This window comes from Oxyura jamaicensis, unplaced genomic scaffold, assembly GCF_011077185.1.
Source record: "Oxyura jamaicensis isolate SHBP4307 breed ruddy duck unplaced genomic scaffold, BPBGC_Ojam_1.0 oxyUn_random_OJ65714, whole genome shotgun sequence".
Taxonomy (NCBI): domain Eukaryota; kingdom Metazoa; phylum Chordata; class Aves; order Anseriformes; family Anatidae; genus Oxyura; species Oxyura jamaicensis.
This window is the reverse complement of record NW_023307934.1, coordinates 1-8,370: the sequence shown is the minus strand read 5'-3', so window position 1 is coordinate 8,370 and position 8,370 is coordinate 1. Positions and strand designations below refer to the sequence as shown.

Sequence of the window (8,370 nt, the reverse complement as noted above, 5' to 3'; positions counted from 1 at the left end):
AGGGCAAGCTAGGGGCAAGATGGCATCTCATCATTACCGGAGGGGAGAAATTGGAGTCCTGCCTCCCTGGAAGGACTGCAAGTGTTTTCTGTAGGGAGAGTAGGGTCTGCAGACCAGTACGGGAGACAGTCTGGGAGATGTCAGCAGCAATAAGTGTCCAGGGATGAATAAGCATCTGCACTTTCCTTTGCAGATGCCTAGCATTCTTACATGCACTGTTCATAGGTATGGATGGTGAAAGAGGTTGCTGCTAGAGAACAGATCAGAATGGTAGATAGGAGCTTGTGCCCTCTTAAATTTGCTGGGAAAAATGCTGTCAGCATACATGGGGATAGACATAATCCTTGGGAGACTTGGAAAGAAGGCTAAGTCCATGCAAGAACTGAGATGCTGCATGAGGAGAAAAGGACATATCACGTCAGGTGAAGTTACTGAGTAAACATTGCAGTAAGAAATGATGAAGTGAGGTAGGGCAGGAGTGGCTCATCTCTTGAGCTGCAGGAAGAGGGACAAACTTAATAGAGCTGAGGGAGAGTGAGAACAGATAGACTCAAAGCCTGGTAAGATACTGCTAAAAAGGTAAGCTGACAGACTTGGGTGTGAGAATTGAATAGCATCTGCAGAAAGAAGAGTGCATGTGTACTTAACTCAGCATTTTACAGCCCATGAAAATGGAGATGGAGAGTAGAGACAATGAGCAAGCTGGTGAAATGATAGACACGGGAGAGAGAGGGGGGAGAACAGATAGACCTTGAAGCAGTACTGAAATGCTGTTCTGGCTTTGCAGGTCATGCACAGAAGGACTCCGTGCTGCAGTTTCCAGAAGAAACTACCATCCAGGTGGGACACAATGCAACTCTGCACTGCAATTTCTCCACCAGCTTCTCTACTTTCTACATCCTCTGGTACCAGCAGCACCTGAACCAGTCCCCTCAGTTTTTGCTGCAGGTGAGCACGTACAAGTTTCATGAGGATTCTGGGAGGTTCTCCTCTGTGCTCTCCATGGACAACTCCCAGGTGCTTCTCCACGTGCAAGATGCCAAGCTCCAGGACAGTGCTGTCTACCTGTGTGCACTGAGCCCACACTGGTGCCTGCAGCATGCAGCTTTATACAGGAAGGTGTGGGTGCTGTGAGGTGCAGCTCCCTGTCATCACAGTTTGCACGGAGCTCTGAGCTGAGCCTGCCCAGCAAGGACACCTGGGGCTTGTCCTGGGGCTGGCTCTCTCCCTACCTGTCCTGTGTAACAGGGACAAGTATTATTAAGAACATGCTGTGGTATCTTTTACAGTTGTGTCTATGTCCACGGTCATGGGGAATGAATTAATAAGGCCAGAAAAGAGCTATTGAGAGCTGCTACATGAGCTCATGAAACTACCTGGGACTGGGAGTCAGTATTAAGAAAACACATCTACTAACCTGCTTCTCACCGATGGTCACTGATGACCACTGTTGGGGAATGGGGCTCTTCTTGGGAGATATGATCGTGGTTGTGGTTTTACCTTCTAGGCAAAACAGCCTTCGGAGAGAAACTGCCTTCTCAACCCTACATCTGGGCATCAGCTAAACCCTCAGCAAGTGAAAAACCTCCAACAGCTGGGGACTGGGGAAGACTTTCTTTTCACCGCAGAGAGGTGTCACTCATTTTCATACCATCCTTCAGCTCTGGAGCATCACCAGTGAATGTCTAGAGGTGTTCCTGTGTCCCTGCAACTGTGCTGATTTCTCTGCCCATCACAAAACCACTGGTCATCCCAAACCTCAAGACATCCCACACAAACCATCTGCACACAGTACTCCTTTCATGCTGTCTGTTTGGTGGCACAGTGAACTGTCCCCAGAGAGCAGTTCTGGTGGAAGAAAATACAACAAGCCATGGTGGCTTAAATGTGACTTTAGCTGGATTTTGCTCATAATGGGAGGAAATGTTTAAGTGTTTGAAGTGAGGCCTTCCAAGGAGACACACAAAGTTCCATCTTTGTGCCAAGGGGAACGGGGGAAAGAGGCACAAAATGGAGTGAATAGGAGGGAGGCAAGAAGGAGGCACTTGAAAGAGATAGCCTTTGCCTGTGGTAACAGGAAGGTATGGGGCTAGCCCCAGTCCCACTGTTGGATGGATTAGGAAGTTGTGGTTTGGATGTCAGCAGAAAGATGTATGTGATACTGTTCTCATGTTTGAGAATTACCCATGTGAGAGAGGGTTCTGCATTTTGTGAGAAAAGGACAACAGGAAGACCAGATAATAAATGTGCTTGAAGATGAGGGCAATACTAACTCATTCCAAAATTACACTATAAATGTTGTTGTGTTTTTTTTTTTTTTTCTCCTCCCCATCATCCATCAGATACTGCTTGAACATTAGGCTAATCCTTCTCCTTTCCTTCACAGTGGTATCTCCCTGGATGTGCTGAAAAGTGAACGTCAGGACTTGCATTGCTGAAGATTCATGGTAAATAATTTTTTTCCTAAAATCTGTTTTGAACATCCCCTGGTGCAGCTTTATACCATTACTGCACATTCATTGGTTGCCAGGGAGAAGAGACGTTCCTCTCCATTTCCCCTCCCCAGGAAGCTGTACGAGAACAATGAGGTTGTCTCTTAGCCTTCTTTCCTCCATACTTGATTATCCAAGTGTCCTCAGCCTCTCCCCATTGGACATGCCTTCCAGCCCATTTATCAGCTTTATTGCTCTCCTCTGGACACCTTCAAGTATCTTAATATTGTTTTTATGTTGTGGTGCCCAGAACTGCACACACTATTACAGGTGGGACTACACCAATAATAAATATAGTGGGAGAGTCACGTCTTTTGACTGGCTGGCTAAGCTGTATTTGATGCACCCAAAAAGTAATGGTTTACCTTCTTGGATGCCAGGGCACACTGCTGACTCATATTAAGCCTGCTCTCAACTAGCACTCCCAGACACCTTTCTGCAGGGCTACTCTCAAGACTCTCGTCTGTCAGTCTGTACTTGCGTCTGGAATTACTCCATGTCATGTGCAGAACCCAGCATTTGCTCTTGTCAAATTTCATGCTGTTGCTGATGGCTCAGTGCTCAGATTAATGTAGATCTCCCTGCAAGGCCTCCCTCCAGAGAGGATGTCCCAGTGTTAGTATAATCAACAAGCTTGCTAAGCATGCATTCCACTCCTGCCTCCAGATCACATACTAAAATATTGAACAAAACTGCCCCTAGAATTGAGTCCTTAGGAATAGGGGCCCTGGAAAATTAATTAATATTCAAGGATCACCTCCTCCCAGTTCAAGAGCGATGCATCCCAACAAAGATGATGTCAGGCGAAAATGCCAGGAGGCCAGAATGGATGAAGCAAGAGCTCCTGGCCAAGCTCAAACAGAAAAAAAAGGAGGCCTACAGAGGGTTGAAGCAAGGACAGGTAACCTGGGAGGAATACACAGAAATGGTCTGAGCAGCCAGGCTAGGAAAACTGAAGTCCTTTTAGAATTAAAATTGGCCAGGGACATCAAGGACAAGAAGAAAGGTTTCTGTAACTACATCTGTGATAAAAGGAAGACTAGGGGCTAGACTTCCAATGAAGTTCCCACTGGCTGAAAAAGGGGAAACATAATCCCCATTTTCCCCATTTTTAAAAAGGGAAAAAAAGGAAGACCTGGGGAACTACAGGCTGGTCAGCCTCACCTCTGTGCCCAGCAAGATCATTGAGCAGGTTCTCCTGGAAACTCTGCTAAGGCACAGGGGAAATAAGGAGGTGATTGGTGACAGCTTCACTAAGGGCATATCGTGCCTGACAAATCTGGTGGCCTTCTACGATAGGCTTATAGCATTGGTGAATAGGCAAAAAGCAATTGACATCATATACCTGGACTTGTGCAAAGCATTTGACCCTGTCCCACATGATATCCTTGTCTCCAAACTGGGGAGACATGGATTTGACAGATGGGCCACTGGGTGGGTAAGGAATTGGCTGAATGGTCACACTAGAAGTGTTATGGTTAATGTCTCAATGTCCAGGGGGAGATCCTGCACTTCTCATAGATTGGTATAACTTTGGCTTGCTTCCAGTCATAAGGGACCTCCCCAGATTCTCAAAACCTTTGCTAAACTGTTGAGAGGGTTCCAACTATAGTAACTGCTAACTCCCTCAGTGCTCTGGGTTGAATCCCATCAGGCCCCCTGAATAATGAACATTGAACTGATACAACTTACAATTTCAGTGACCACAAATGGAAAGTCACTGCACCCCAGTCATCATCCTCCAACTCAGAGGACTAAGCAGCCCAAGCTCTACCATTAATATTAAAAACTGAAGCAAACAAAGAAAAGGCATTAAATGTCTCCACCTTTTGCTCATCCTTACTTGTAAGGTGACAATCTTCAAGTACCCATTCAATGTTTTATTTTGACCTTCCTTGCTGTTGACATATTTATAAAAGCCTTTTTGTTGTCTGACACCACAATGACCAGTGTCAATTCAAGATGAGCTTTGGCTTTTCTTGTTTTCTCCCTTATTGTCTTGGTTTCTCTCCTGTTACCACCTTGCAGAAATCTGCAAATCAACAGAGGCTGGAAATTATACACAGGGGTCAGAGTTCATCTTCAGGGCACTCCCAAACACTGCAGAGCTGTTCTTCCTTTCCTTCCTTCCTTCTTTCCTTTCTTCCCTCTGTGCTCACATTAATGGAGAAAGTCCTCACTCCGACAGCCAGCCTTGCTGACCCACGTGCCCCAGCCATATGCTTGCAAGTCTCTTTCCTCAATGCCTGCATCTCCTTTACCACCTCCCCTGTTCCTTGCCTGCCCTGCCTGCACCTGGCTGCTGCACTGTGTCTGGCTCCAAAGACCTCTTGGGACACCTGAAGGCTCCGTCTCTCAGGGACACCTAAAGGAACAGCCCTGCAGACTGAAGGAACAACGCTGCAGGCCCTGCAGACTGCCACTGTCCCTGCCAAGCCTTCGAGGCTGTGTCAGGTTCCTGCCAACAGATGACCAAATAGACCTTGAGGAGCCACTGACTGGAATGTTTTGCTTCTTTGCCTCACGATCTCCGAGGGCTCCTCTTCCATACCAGAAGCCACTTTTGCAAAGCTCTTCTTCTGTGAATACAAACAACATATTAACACCATGTTCACCAAACTGCTCCCCTTCCTTCAGACCCAATCTCAGCTCCTTCATGGCCACTTTGATCTGCCTTTGTCCTTTCTTCACCTTTAGCTTTGAGAACTCTCTTTTCACTCTGTGGGTACCCCTCTCCTTCCCTAGCCTTTCTCCCACTGCTACAGGCTGTCTCCCAAGTCCTGTGCCTCTTCCTCTAAGCCTCTGTGCTCCTCTTGGTGTGGATGTTGAGTTCTTTTTGCCTTCTGTGAACATTCAACCATATCATATTAATGGTATGTTAACTCTTCCATGGCCAACAGATGTGCTTGAAGGATAGTGCCTGTCAGTCAGGGATTTCCACCCCTGGACACTGCCAGGTCCTCCTGGGAGTCAATGCCGGAGACAGGCCCATCTCCTGACACCTGTCTATAAAGGCCTGCCAGCATTGTCTCAGAAATGCATCGCAGAGGGGACAGATTCCCATCCAGCCCATGTCAGGCTGGTTCTCCTGAAGTCAAAGGGGCAGCTGTCGCTCCTTCCTGTGAGGGATTTCACAGCATAGGGATCACATGGTGATGAGAGTAAAATGATCTCCCTGTGCACTGGAGGGATGCTCAGTTTAGTGGGTGTCTTATCCAAGCTCAGCTCCATTGTTCATACACATCAGCAGCTCCCACCCACTGTTTTTTTTTGTTGTTGTTGTTTTGTTTTGTTTTGTTTTGTTTTCCATGCCAATGACATTCATCAAGATCTTCACCCCAGGTTTATATTACCACTAACAGACTCCTTTTGCATTCAGAGTAATTAATAGGGCAATTAAGACACCAGTGTTCATTGGAATTACCAGGCATATAACTTGACTTAGTCACTCCAGGGCAATTGTCCATATGTTCTTCCCAAAGAAATGTTCATCTGCGAACCCTTCTTTTCAGCTGAGGCTGAAGGCAGAGCCCATGTGCAGCAGGGTACATTCCTCCATACATTCGGGCCTGGCTCTGCCTCACCAAAATTGTTCCTCAGGTTTTTTGTTTGTTTGTTTTTCTGGGAAAAGAGCCATCAGAGCTGAGTGATCACTAGTGATCTTTGGCTTGTCCTCCTCTTTTCTCAGCAGTGGCTGCAGGCGGAGCCCAAGTGCAGCAGGAGCCATCAACAGAGACCTCACATCACCTCACACATCAACATCACCTCGCACATCAACATCACCTGCTCACACCCCAGGATATAGTCAAACAAGTATGTCAGTATTCTGGCAGAGGTCCTGATCCAGCTTTGATCAGAACCAGAGTCTCTGTGGCTCTGCTTTGTTCCCAGCTTTTGCCACAGCTATCTGATGGTCCACAGAGCCTCATCCTCCACCTCTTTGCAGAGCTGCCAAAGAGCAGGCAAACACCCTAATGACGAATCACTGAGCTGAGTATCCTTCCCTGTTCTACAGAAGATTAAATGATGATCCTCCCACCACCCAGCCAGCATAAAGTCAGCTTTTTGTAAAGTAAAAATACAGATAAAATCTTGAGCACAGTAAAACTAAGAAATGCTCAAACAACAGAAACCATTGTTTGTTTGTGTGTTTTGTTTGTTTGTTTTTGTTTGTTTTTTTGGTGTGTGCATACAAAATGAGAGGATCTGTATATTAATAAAAGTTGTCCCCACTCCCCTGAGATCCAAGAGATGGCAATAGATGAGATGAAGACGAACGAGGAGATGGAGATGAAAATGAAAATAAACATGAAGATGGGGAGGTTCTGCTTGGTGTCTGGTAGCACTGGGGGCCCAAAGGCAGTTTGGTTTGGCCAGCCCTGAGCTCAGGCAGGACTCAGCATTACCCATGGCAACAAGAAGCTGCTCTTGCCCCATCTTTCCTACTGTGCTTGGGAGGAAAACCCTCCCGGCTTCTTCATGTGATTGGAGCAGCCATAAAAGTGACCTATCCCTAATGGGAAAAATACTGCCAGAAAATGTTTGCTAAAATACTGACAGAAGAAAATGCACGTCAGCCTGAGAACTGCCAGGTCAGTGAACTAGCAGCATCCTTGAGAAGCACAGCTGGCCTCTTTGTAGTGCAGCTGCATACCTGTAAACTAGAGACATCCTGAAGATACCATCAATAAGGGCAAAACCAAGGAACTGTAAAAACAGCTTATCATCTGAAAAAGTGAAAATTGTCTGGAAAAAAGAAGACATCCTGAGAAGTTAGGAACTGGCAACTGCTACTGTGTATTTTACCTGAAAGGAAATAAAAAAGTCTGAGAAAGTAATTTGCCATCTTCTGAGAAAGTAATTTGCCATCTTCTGAGAAAGTAATCATCATCTGTTGGTTGTCTCAGATGAAAAATAGAAATTAGAAGCACCTATTGGCTGCTCTAAGAGGTGGTGTCCTACACTCTTTTATATCTCTGTGATGTAAGGATGACTCATTTTCTGTCCAAAATGGAGCTTCTCTGTCTAACAGCTTCCCATGCTGCATAAACTTTTCTTTTTCCTACAAGATTTCATAAAGAAATCAAACCCTCACTGGGGATACTTGACTGATTCCAAACAAACCTTCATGACACGGACCTTCAAGGTGAGACTTTGTTATTTATTTAGTCCCACTCATGGGCCAGTTTCTGGGTGTCAATATTTTCTGAGATTGATTTTCTGTATTGACCTATTTCTATACACTCGCAGCTCAAGTAACCCTTTAGATCATGACATCAGGGAAGAGGGTGTCCCCTGTGCCCACCCCCTCCCACTTTTCCCCTTTCCTCCCATGAGGTTGTATGGGCCTGGGCTGGGGCCCTTCTACTCCCCACAGGCCCTCCATGAGGGGTAGGACTTAGCCTGGGGCTCAAGTATGAGGTAGACCATATTGAGACACTGGGAGAATGTGACTTCCCATGTTGACACACAACAAATCAGGTCCAAGCCCCTAGTGGCAGCATGATTTATATTTATAAACCAAGCAAAACTCTCTTTTGTCTTCACCCTTGTGGCAACCCGCATGTCTAAGAACAGCCGCATGCCAACTACCCTGGAAGGGTGTGTGTACATGTGGCTGTCAGACCATAAGGGAGTGATTTGGTGCTCCCCTCTCTTTCCCCAACCATGTTCACAACATAAGGGGGCACAAGACACCTCTTCCTACATAGAGCGACCAATGGCCGTTGCAGAAAGTGGTCAGTGCTGATTCCTATTGATATTTACTTACTATTAAATTACTACTCTTGTAATTGTAACCTGTGTCAGTCACTCCCTCACAGGGCCGCCCTGCCCCGCGGCCGCCTCCTCCTCCTCGAAGGGGCCGCGTCCCCGCGGG

The 8,370-nt window shown here is 46.5% G+C and overlaps 1 long non-coding RNA gene across 2 annotated transcripts; it reads left to right on the top strand.

Annotated features, from left to right (window-relative positions):
* Positions 1 to 1,135: 1,135 nt before the first annotated feature.
* On the top strand, positions 1,136 to 7,324 carry LOC118159041. 2 transcript variants are annotated; one of them, XR_004746977.1, is made up of 3 exons: positions 1,136 to 1,632; positions 2,387 to 2,447; positions 6,181 to 7,324. It is a non-coding gene; the product is annotated as an uncharacterized LOC118159041 (long non-coding RNA). The 2 variants fall into 2 exon arrangements; XR_004746978.1 differs by lacking the exon at positions 6,181 to 7,324 and having other exon boundaries at positions 2,387 to 3,362.
* Positions 7,325 to 8,370: the final 1,046 nt, after the last annotated feature.